General features: G+C 50.6%; 1 protein-coding gene across 2 annotated transcripts in view; it reads right to left on the bottom strand.

Moving 5' to 3' along the window:
• LOC102387385 (GTPase IMAP family member 7-like) overlaps positions 1-326 on the bottom strand; it is a 7438-nt gene extending 7112 nt beyond the window's left edge. The window contains exon 1 of one of the 2 annotated variants that reach the window (XM_006034551.3): positions 187-326. The gene's annotated coding sequence lies outside the window, so the exon portion shown is untranslated. Of the gene's footprint in view, positions 1-27; positions 108-186 lie in introns of those variants that run through there. The other variant, XM_006034550.3, reaches the window with a different exon arrangement.
• Positions 327-12194: the final 11868 nt, after the last annotated feature.

The following is a 12194-nucleotide window of genomic DNA, read 5'->3' as shown; positions in this document are numbered from 1 at the left end:
CCCCCCCCCCCCCCCTTTTTTTTTTCCCTCCTCTGTACTGCTTGCTAATCCAGCGCTGTCCTCGGGGCTGGCCAGCAACTGAGGACAATGGGCACAAGTCCACCCAGGTGCTTCTGCCAGTAAAGTAGCTTTGCAGGCACCCAGAACTCAATGCAGAGTTCCCAAGTGAAGACTGAACAAACTTACACTCGCGTTGTGAGAATGCACGTGTGTGCGCAGCTGCAGGGAGGGAGAGCACTGAGCAACTGATCCCTTCTTGCAAGAACCACCCCTGTCTGGGTCTAAGCAGAAGTTTTTCTGGGAAGAGCAGTCTTTGCAAGCAGCAGCACCACAGAGACTTCTCACTGACACGAAGTTTCCTGTTGCTGAAGGGAGGAGCATCGGCGTCACTGCTTATTACTGCACAACCTGAAAGCCCGTATCATGAGTGGGGATGGATGGTTAGGTTGCAGTACTGCAGGAGAGGACACGGGGGATGTAGCAGAGGTAGATATGAGTCAACAGTGAACTCCTGTTGCCAAGCTAGCCAATAGCCTACTGGGCTGGCTTAATTAAAGCACCATTTACAAGTGGAGAGTGTGGATAAATCACTCCTCAGTAAATCACCCTCTCTGTCTGCCTTCCTGCTCTGAGGTTGCCCAGCCCCTCTGCCCCAAACTCTGGCTGCTGTTTCCACCTAACCAGGAGAAATTCCTGAGGGAGGTGGGGAGCTCACTCTTTCATTGTCCTGTGTGACCCCAACCCCTCACCTGAGGGTGCTCACATTTATCAAACTGACCTGCCAGCATCAGCCGTGGTCTGAGGATACTGGTTTATGGCTGAGGCCAGGTGATGAGGTCTGAAAGGTTATTTAAAGGGTCCCTCCACCTTGTGGGCAGGAGAGACATCTTTGGGTTACTGAGTCCAGCTATGGGCCTCCACAATTCTCTGGGGGTAGATGTGAGTAACTTACCTGAAATCTAGCTAGGGTCAGATGTAAGTGTTCTAGTCGTATACCAACAGGCTAACCAGCCTATATTGATTTCTTCAAGGTGGGTTTTCCTTCTATATTCTGCTGTTTGTATTCCATCCTTACCCTATCCCTCTTTGATCACTAAATCTACCTGTTTTAGCACATCTTTCTGTGTGCTTCTAAGAGGAAAGGGACCAGCCTCGTTAGCTCACTTTGCTAGGCTTGATAAGGTGGGCTCAGCTTTTTCCTTTCTTGCTGTACTAGAGGCTGCTTGTGAATGCTTCAGGCTAATAAAAGCACCCCAAAATCCCCTCCTGGGTTAAGCATCCCCAAGGTTTACAGGGTCTGTGTACCCTGGATGGCACAGAGCCCTAACAAAGACCCGAGTCCAGGTGGTGACAGCTGTTACCCCAGGCTTGCGAGTGGGCTCCAGAAAGGGGGTTGGCCAGACATAGGTGCCCCAGGGAAGACACTCGGAACATGGTTTTTGGTTGGGTGCAGTGAGGTGGGTGGCTCAGTGCACAAACACCCCCTACTGGCCTACCACACATGTCCTGTTTTAAATTGCCATGAGCCCCTGAGGCAGAAGATGCCCTTGGGAAGATAGGGACAATGAGTTTTGAAGTCAACTCATGCTCACCCTAATGTTTACCTGAATTAATGTTTCCCCACCAGAGTTACTGTTTTTTGCTTGGATTAAAAAACAGTCTTCAGGGTTGTGAAATGGGAGCAGCTACCAGACAGCAGCCTTGAAGAAGTAAGGACCCTGGAGTGGTGGAACCATGAAAGACCATTGAAAAGGCAAGACGGTCATTGCAAATGATACAAGCATCCATTCTCACTGGAACCAAGCAGACGAGCCCCCTGGGGGCTTTGATCGTCTCTGTTGGAGACAAATGGGACAGAGACCCAACCCACCATACCCCTTTCATCAACACTAAGGGCAGCAGGGGTTCAGGACTATGACTGTGGTATGGAGCCATCAGCATTTTGGGAAGATGTGGTGGCCTGTGCTGTGTAACTTTGGATGTTTCATCTTCTCCACCCCCCACCAGTGTCTAAGGACTGTGTGGCCCAGAGAGAAAACCCTGAGACTGTGGATTTGGGGTGTTGGATTAGCAGGAGGGTGGTGCTTCACCACACCTGGGAGTAATCCCCTTGACTTTTGTTGCTCCCTCATTCCTTCCTGTTCACCTCCCTTCCTGCCCCACCCCCACTCAAGCCTTTCCTCCTTCCTGTCTGCTTGGTCATTCATTACATAAATGCCTTTAATCTTTGCTAATGGCTCATTTATTTGTAGTGGAAGCAACCCCAGCATCTTCATGGAAAATTATAACAAATTTTAAAATTTTCCATCTATAGAGTCTAATTATTATATTGGGAGGGGGGGTGATCTTAAATCCAGGCTCATATTATATTTGAGTAAATACCCAAGTTTTTTTAATGTGTTTCAGATATCCAAAGAGGATAGAGCTAGAGAGGAAAGCAAAACTAGGGCTGTGCAAAATGGTGCCATTCCGTTTCAACTTGCATTTCAACAGAATAGTGTTTCATTTTGAATTTCATTTTGATTCGAAACTGCTGTTCCATTTTGTTTCGTCGAAACAGTTTCGCTGTTTCAGTGCTGTTTTGGTGTTTCGTCCATAGGGTATAATAGGGAAGCACAAAACAGCCTATAAATTTGTCATTTCTTGCCTGATTCAGATGAAACTTGCAGGAATGGTTAATGCTGGCCCCTTCTGCATCCATGAAGCCTACCAAACTTCAAGGAGATATATGTAGGGGTTCCTGTGAAACTTCACCTCAAAGTCCTGAAAGCAAACCTCAGGTCAGGTGTGTGTGTTAGCCACATCAGGGTGAAAACTACATGGATAGTGGCCCCTGCTGAGGCAACAATGCCTGCCAAGTTTCAAAGAGATAGGTGTAGGGGGTTCCCCTACAGCCTCAGTCCGGTCCACCATTTTAAACAGCCGCAGGTAAGAGAATCTGATGTCATTTTAGCAGGTCAACTGTATAGTTAGAGAAATGTATCTTAGCAAGCTTTTGGGTTGAAAAACCCTTTGTCAGGCTCAGGAAGCACCTGCAATTCATGTGTCTGCTGGTCCTGGATGGAAGATGGGGGGGGGGGGGGTGGGGGGAGGGGGATGTAGCAGTGCAGGTAAAATTGCAGGGGTACCCGGGGAGTCAGAGCCGGATGCAGGTTGCAGTGTGTCAGAACTCCACTGTCTATGTTGAATCCATGAGTTTCTGTACCTGCTACCTAGGAGGCTGATGAAGTGCAGTTCATAGGTCTGGCTCTGAAAAGTGGTTTGTAAATTCAAACAAGCACCTAACTCAGGGTTGGGCAAAATATGGCCCGCGGGCTGAATCCAGCCCATGAGGCCATTCTGTCTGGCCCACGAGGCCCCTAGACATTTTTTTTCAATTAATATTTATTTGCCTCTGGCTCGAGTCAAAGGTGACAGGAGCCAAGGGCAGTAGGACCCAGCGGAAGCCACAGCAGGCCCCTGAAAGAGCAGGGCCCACCATGACCCGCCCCCCACCACCCAGCCGGATGGGGCATAAGGCTATTCCTGCCCCTGCTGAAGTGGGAAGCTCAGGTAAGAGGGGGTCAGGGGGTACGCTGGTCCTCGTCTGGCCACAGGGCTGGGGTGGGAGGCTGGGAGCGAGGGGGTGCTCGGGAGCTGGCACTGTCAGGACCCAGAGTACAGTGGCTCCCCTCTCTCCCTGCTGGGGCAGCCCAGCCCAGCTCCATAGAGCCCAGCCAGCTGTGCCCCGGGTTCCTGCCAGCCTGCTCTGGGCCGCACTGGCACTGGGCCCAGGACACTGCCCAGCTGTTGCTGGCTCCCAACCCCCCTATCACAGGGGCTGCCTGTGGCTGCTGGTGGCAGCATGGCCCAGTGAGGACGTGGCCCAGGGCACAAGGAGGCAGTGTGGAACTTCCATCCCGTGCCTGAGGCTTGGGGGGGCAGTGGCCCAGCTGCCCCCACTCCCCGCACAGGAGGCTCCAGTGGGTGCTGCCTCCCCAGAGGGAAGGCCCAGGCCTACCCACCCTGCAGGGGCACAGTGGCTGCTCACTCCCTGGCTCCAGGATGGGTGGGGAGGCTGCGCCAGGAGCAGGAGTGGATCCATGACCGCTTTTCTGCTCCAGAAGTTCCTGTAGCCATAGGGAGCCAAGGGGTGTGGTCTGTGTAACAAAACTGTTATTTGGACCCCTAAGTTGGGTTTTGCTTTACTGTGGTTTGGCCCTGCTCCAATCTCTGCTCCTCGTCCCTCTAACTTCTGTCTCAGATCCCCCGTCCTGCTTCTGGCTCACTGTCACCTCCAACACCTGTCCTGATCTCCTCTCTGCCTCCACACCCCGTTTCTTTGCCACTGTCTTATCCCCACTGCCTTTTCCTTTTCCCCTGAGCAACCAGGGTTCTGCCTCAGTTTCTCTCCTGGCTGTCTCCTCCTTGCCACCATTTATCTGTCCCCTCCACCCAATATCCCAGCTGTCTGCCTCAGTTTCCAGCCCCAGTCTACCTTAAGTAAACCCAAGCCTCAGTTCCTCAGCCAGCTTCTCTATAGCCTACTGGTTCTAATCCCGGTTCTGGCAACTTTCACTCCCTACACTTTAACTCTGTCTCGCTCACTTAAACCTTCCCCCAAGTATCCTAGGTACCTCAAATACACACTGTACCATCCAAGTTAGGAACTTACCTGTGTGTATGTATAGGTGGGTTGTATGTGTGTGAACTGGTGAGTGTGTGTGTGTGTGTGTAATATATATATGTCGTTGTGTGCATGATATACAAATTAGTGATCTGTGTCTAACCTTTGGGGTGTATAGTGTATGTGCTTGAATTGGTGATAGGTATGCATGTGCCTAGGCTGGTTTGGATGTGTATGTGCCTGACCTGGTTGTGTGTGTGTGTATGCACCTAAATGATTTGTGTGTTTGTATAAGTGCAATTGTTCACACCCTCCTAACAGCACAATATTGAGATCTTGAGAGTTGGCCTGACCCCATGGGGCAACAGCCTCACCACATTCTAATCTGCACTTGTCTACAAACTTTTTTTTTCTCTCCCTAGATTTTGCATCCCTGCCAAAGAGCCTTGTTCATAGTTTCATAGTTGGTAGGCTTGGAAGAGACCTGAGCAGATCATCAAGTCCACCCCCCTGCCATGGCAGGAAAGCGTACTGGGGTCAAACGACCCTGGCAAGGTGTTCATCCCGCCTCCTCTTAAAGACCCCCAGGGTAGGAGCCAGCACCACTTCTCTTGAAAGTGGGTTCCAGATCCTAGCCGCCCTGACTGTGAAGTAGCGCCTCCTGATATCTAGTCTGAATCTACCCTCTGCCAGCTTGTGACCGTTATTTCTAGTCACTCCTGGGAGTGTTCGGGGCAACAGGGACTATCCCACTACCTGCTGGTCCCCACTGACTAGTTTGTAACAGGCCACTAGATCCCCCTCAGCCTTCTCTTGTGGAGGCTGAACAGCTTCAGGTCTCTTAGGCTCTCCCCATACGGCCTGCCCTGCTGCCCCCTAATCATGCAGGTGGCCCTCCTCTGGACCCTCTCCATGTTGTCCACGTTCTTCCTGAAGTAATGCACCCAGAACTGGATGCAGTAATCCAACTGCAGCCTGACCAGTGTCGCATAGAGGGGGAGGATCACCTCCTTGGACCTGCTTGAGATGCATCTGTGGATGCACGACAAGGTGCGGTTGGCCTTCCTGACCAGGTCCCCACACTCTAGGCCCATGGTCATTTTGGCATCAATAATGACTCCAAGATCCTTTTCTGCCTCTGCACTGACGAGAAGGGAGTTCCCCAGCCTGTAGGTCTGCTGCTGGTTCTCCCTCACCAGGTGTAGTACCTTGCACTTCATAGTTTCATAGTTCATAGTTGGTAGGGTCTGAAGGGACCTGAGTAGATCATCAAGTCCAACCCCCCTGCCATGGCAGGAAAGAGTACTGTAGTCAAACGACCCCAGCAAGGCATTCATCCAGCCTCCTCTTAAAGACCCCCCCAGTGTAGGAGCCAGCACCACTTCTCTTGCAAGTTGGTTCCAGATCCTAGCCACTCTGACAGTGAAGTAGCGCCTCTGGATATCTAGTCTGAATCTACCCTCTGCTAGCTTTTGACCGTTATTTCTAGTCAACCCTGGTAGTGCTCGGGGGAGCTAGGACCAGGTCCCCCTTGGTAAGTTTACAGACAGCCACCAGATCCCTTCTCAGCCTTCTATTGTGGAGGCTGAACAGGTTCAGGTCCCACAGCCTTTCCTCGTAGGGCCTGCCCTGCTACTCCCTGATCATGCGAGTGGCTCTCCTTTGGACCCTCTCAGTGTTGTCCACATCCCTCCTGAAGTGCAGCACCCAGACCTGGACGCAGTACTCCAACTGTGGCCTGACCACTGTTGCATAGAGGGGGAGGATCACCTCCTTGGACCTGCTTGAGAGGCATCTGTGGATGCACGACAAGGTACGGTTGGCCTTCCTGACCGCGTCCCCACACTGCCGGCCCATGTTCCTCCCTTCTAGTGTGCCCACTTCTCCCCACATCCTAGTGTCATCTGTGAATTTGAACAGGGTACTTTTTACAACCCCATCCAAGTCACTGATGAAGATGTTGAACAGCGCAGGCCCAAGGACTGAGCCCTGCGGAACCCCACTGCCCACATCCCTCCCGGTCAAATAAGACCCGTCCACCACCAGTCTCTGGGTGCGGCCCTCCAACCAACTAGTGACTCATCTGACTGTGTGGGTATCAACGCCACAATCTCCTAATTTTTTAACGAGTATCAGGTGAGAGACAGCATCGAAGTCCTTCCTAAAGTCCAGAAAGACTACGTCCACTGCGACACCTGTATCTAAGGATTTTGTGACCTGGTCATAGAAGGCCACCAGGTTGGTCTGACAGGACCTGCCTCTAATGTACCCATGTTGGTTGCCCCTAAGCGTAATCTCCCCTGCTGGCCCCTTGCGGACATGCGCCAGGATAACTCTCTCAAAAAGCTTACCCAGGACCGAGGTAAGACTAACTGGCCTATAGTTTCCTGGGTCCCCCTTCCTCCCATTGGCCCCTTTCCAGTCCTCTGGCACAATGCCAGAGCACCATGACTACTTGTAAAGCCATGGCAGGGGTCCCACAATGACCTCTGCTAATTCCCTCAGCACTCTGGGGTGGAGATCATCAGGACCAGCTGATTTGAATTATCCAATCTCTCCAGAAGTTCCCTGACTAGATCCTCACTGAGCCTAGGCATGGGTGCAACTCCCCTGGGCCTACAGGGGTCCCGATGAGAGGGGTGACCATTCCCTGCTCAGAAAAATGGAGGCAAAGAAATTGTTTAAAAGGTTAGCTTTGCTGTCTGCTGCAATGACCATATTTCCTAGCAGGTCCTGCAGAGGCCCCACATTACCCGGTACCTTCTTTTTACCTGCTATGTGTTTAAAAAAGGACTTCTTGTTATCTTTGATCTGGGTCACTAGTCCCAGTTCTGTTTCTGCCTTAGTCTTGCTAACAGCCCCCCTACAATCTCGGGCAATGGAGGTATAATCCTCCTTTGGGGATGGCCCCTCCCTTCCATTGTCTGTATGCCTTCTTTTTAGCTTTGAGACATTCCTGGATGCTTTTGGTGAGCCATGGGGGATTTTGAGCACTCTTGCCCCCTTTAATCCGCATTGGGATTGTCACCCTTTGGGCTTGGAGGATCGTCTCCTTAAGAAACAACTACTCTTCTTGGACTCCCAACTACCATCCCCTCTGGGACCTCAGTGCCTCCCTGACTAGTCTCCTTACTTCAAGCCCTCTGGAAAGAATGGGAGCCCCCCTGGGAGACTATAAAGGCCACAGAGATCTACTGACAGGTGTTCCAGTGTTACCTGCAGCTGTCTCAGTGGCTAGCCAGTGATAAGGTGTAGGCAATCCAACATCACCAGAAGGAGTGGTATGATACCAAAGCTAAGCTGAGGGAGTTTAGGAAGGGCCAGAAGGTCCTGGTCTTGTTACCCATTTCAAAAGTAAAGTCCTTACTCAGTGGTAGGGACCTTTTGAAATTATTTGGCGGGTAGGCCCTGTGGATTACAAAGTCCTTCACATGGGGCACCACTGGGAGAGGCAGATATATCATGTGAATCTCCTCATAGAGTGGCAAGAGCAAGGGGGCCACCTGGCTCTAGCAGAAGAAAAAAACAATGAATTGGGCCCTCAGTGCCACCCCAAAGGGGAAAAGATAGTGGTGGAAGAAAGGGTAAGAATGGATGAAGGGTTAACCTCACTTCAGAAGAGGAAGATGATATCCCTGGCCCAAGCCTACTGAGACATCTTCTGGGATGAGCCAGGGTGGGTCTGAGGTGTCCAACATGAAATCTGTACCCTGAATGGGTAGTGGTGTGAGAATGGTGATGGGCAGTATCACACCACCTACTTGACAAGGTGCATAAAGATCTCAGGAGGATGCTAGAGCAGAGACTGATCTAGCCTTCATGGAGCCCCTGGCAGAGCCTACTGGATCCTGTACCCAAACTGGATGGCACCCTCCACCTGCATGTCAATTGATCCGGGTAGTGAGGGCTGGCCCTGGGCTCCAGACACAGGGTACATCCAGCTATTGGAGTGGTGCAGCCTATGCAGGCAGTGAGTTCACTTTCATCTTCTCTCATTTCCTCTGCTGAGATGATGCATTGAGCTCTTTGATAAAGGGCAGTTTCAGGAGCTCTCCTGTCCATCCAGGATTACAACTGTCTGGGTAAGGATCTAAGTAAATCTCTGTGTCAGAATGTAACAAGAGTGGCCTGTAGGTACATGAGCTGTGTCTGGTCCTGTTCATACCCTGTTGTGTAGGGGTGTGTCTGCCAGGGTCCTGGGTTGGGGATGCAGCTGCTCTAGGGAGCTGTAAGGGCTTCAGTAAGTGGGGTTTGCATTTTGGTACCAAAACTTCGGGGCAAAGCCTCAGGTGCTGCTAAATTCCTTTCCCTCTTGGCTATAAAGCTTACATCCCTGTGGCCTGTTGGTGTTCAGTGCTGGGGAGAGCTGCTCTTCCAGAAGCTTCTCTGTGTGGGGACAGGCTGGATTCCTCCAAAAACCATAGGTCATATTTTTAAGTACAGTGTTATGTTTCTGTGGATTTTCAGGGTCCATGCTTAACCTCAGGCTTTTGTGTTTTGAATCTAGCCTCCTCCATAGTTATGGCTCCATTTTCTGATTGCATTTCCTGCTTGTGGGACTGTGTCTCCTCTGCTATCAATGTTGTGGGTTATTTCTCATCAGATGGAGCACTTTATGCTGGAAAGAGTCCAAAGGAAGGCCACATGAATGATTAGAGGTCTGATGAACAGGCCATAGAAGGAGAGGTTGTGGGACTTGGGACTGTTCAGCCTGGAGAAGAGAAGACTCAGAGGGGACTTAGTGGCAGCCCTTAAGTATGTAAGGGGAGAACATCAAGGGCTAGGAGAACACCTGTTCACTAAGGTATCCCACGGGAAGACTAGGAATAATGCTCATAAACTGGTAGAGGATTGCTTCAGATTAGACATTAGGAAAAACTTCTTTACGGTTTGTGTCCCCAGAATCTGGAACAGACTTCCCCCAGACTTCCCTGGGGATCTTCAAAAGACAACTGGGTGCACATCTCGCTAGAGTCATCTGACCTCAGCAGTCTTTCCTGCCTTGAGCAGGGGGGCTGGACCTGATGATCTTGGAGGTCCCTTCCAGCCCCTAGCATCTATGAATCAGAACATAATTTACTCCATCTTGTTTGTATTCAGATGCCTTTAGATCAGGTTCCAGCCATTATTGCTGAGATGTTCATGTAATTGGAGGACTTCAGGTGCTGGGGGGTTGGAGAAAAAATCTAGTATCAAGATTTTCATAATACAATGATTATAATTAGTAACAGCAAAATCAAGAAGATTGTCAATGTTTCTGCTCTGCCCTACAAGGTGAGTTGCAGTGTATGCCAGGGTGGTCTGTCACCCGAAGGAGGGCCAGTCAGCTGTGTGAAGAAAGCCCAGATGTGGGGCATCTGGCTAAGGAGGGCTGTCTCAGTGGAACATGAAAAACTAGTTATTCAGGGAGAAAGTACTAGAGTGGGAGAGGTTGGTAAGAACCTGGCCAAGGAGTGGGGAGACAAGAGTGGGGGCTGCTTGCAAGCAGCCCTATCAGGGACAAACCCATGTGGGGGCCCTGGCCATGTGTGTCAGCCATTGGATTGGAAGGTGTTGCTCTTCCCAATCTGTTCATTCAGCTCCCCCAGCTGTACACTACCAAAACCAAAGCAACAAATATGCCTGAACAACAAGTGTTCAGAGAGGGCTTTTTAGCCCAGCTGTTTTTCTGTGTGGGACTGAAGGTATTAAAAGAGCAGGAGTCATATTTGGAACAGGTCTTCTGTCCACCGACAGACGTGGCAGTGTTGCCCCGTGGGGTCAGGCCAACCCTCAGGATCCCAATATTGCACTGTTAGACAGTGGGGTTTGGTGTACAATTGCACATGCACACACTAAAAAAAAAACAATTAGGTGCATGCACACACACTAGGCGCATACACACACTCTAGGTGCATGCATCCCCACCGGTTGTGCGCATACACACTACCAATCCAGGCACATACACATCCAAAATTACCAGCCTACACAAATGCATGCCTATCACCAATTACAGCACCTACACACACTATACAGACCAAAAGAAATTAGACCAGAATCAATTACCAATACCTGCACACTCAATACACATACAGGGATCACTGATTTGTATATCATGCACACAATGACATACAAACCACTCACCTACACATACACACAGGTGAGTTCCTAACTTGGGTGTTGTGGTGTTTATGTATGTGCTTGGTGTACCTGGGGGAAGGTTAAGGTAAGAGAGAGTGTAAGTGTAGGGGGTGAAAGTTGCTGGGGCCAGGATTAGAACCAGTAGACTAGAGAGAGAGCTGGGCTGAGGAGCTGAAGCTTGGGGTTGCTTAGGTTACTGCTGGTAGAGACTGAGATGAAAGTTACTGGTGCCAGGATTAGAACTGGCAGACTGGAGTGGAGTTGGGGTAACTTAAGGTTAATTGAAAGCAGAAAGCCAGCAGAGCAAAGGAGCAATGCCAGGGAGAAGCCTGGAGGCTGAAGCTGGAGCAAGGAGGCTACAGGGGAGCCAAGAGGTACATGGGAAGAGGAAAACTGGGAGTGGGGCTGTGGGGAGGAGGAGGCTGGAGAACACAGAGAGAGAGAAAGTGTAGGCAGTGGGAGAAAGGGATTGGGAAGAGGTGGCAAGAGGAACAAAGTGCCTGGAACAGGTCTGAGAGTCTGCAGAAAGCAATGGGGCTGAACAGAGAGGAGGCAAAAAGTGGTGGAGACAGGGCTGAGAGCAAAGAGGAAAAGAGACAGAGGCTGGAATTTAAGATAGGCAAGGGGCGAGGGATCATTAAACCACAACCCAACTTGGGGTACCAATGACAATGGTTTTATTGAACAGGGGAGATGGTGACACAATATTTTATTGGTTCCTTTGCGCGCACACACAGACACAGACACACACTCAGATAATGGCAGCAGGGGTTAAAGAGGCTTGGTGCAGGGACTGAAGTCCGGGAGGAGAGAGATAGAGTCCAAATTGAAGGAGGAAATATGTCAGTGATATCTACTTATCCCAGGCTGAAAGTGGGTCCTCGATGGCCAGTCAGGGTCTCTTTCAGCTTGGTGTTGTCTAGAGGGGGTTGCCAACATGGCCTCTGGGGTGGATAGGTGGTGTGGCATGGTGCTGGTCCAGATGGAAATGGCGTTCCCAAGGAGTCAGTCTTCACTACCCCTTTTTATGGGGCAGACTACCTCTGATCTCCTATGGGGAGGGCCTGCTCAGTCAAGGTCAGTCCTGTCCCAGAGGGCTCCAAGTGTTTTTAGTGAGCATGTGCAGCCTGGCACAATGATGGTTTGCCTCATCTTTTGTTTCTTGAATGCTGCAGGTGGTTCCAATGGCTGGGTCCTTGGTTCCGGTATTGGTGTTGATAGTTCGATAATTCAGAGGGAGCTATTTTTAGACCTACTTCTATTGTCTCTCAAGCACCCTCATTCATCCCCATTCATTCAGGAACCAAGTTACATAGGAGGGGTAGGTGTGAGTCATAGATTACACAACGGGGCATGGGGAAAACATGGAGGCTTGACATTACAAGATGGAAACTTGACATGACTTATGCTAACTTACATATTTAGGCCTAAAACAGTAATCACACAATATAAAAGCGGGGGGGGGGGG

The sequence above is a fragment of the Alligator sinensis genome, unplaced genomic scaffold (genome assembly GCF_000455745.1).
Source record: "Alligator sinensis unplaced genomic scaffold, ASM45574v1 scaffold524_1, whole genome shotgun sequence".
Taxonomy (NCBI): domain Eukaryota; kingdom Metazoa; phylum Chordata; order Crocodylia; family Alligatoridae; genus Alligator; species Alligator sinensis.
Note: the sequence above shows the minus strand (reverse complement) of the source record. Positions and strands in the feature narration are given on the sequence as shown.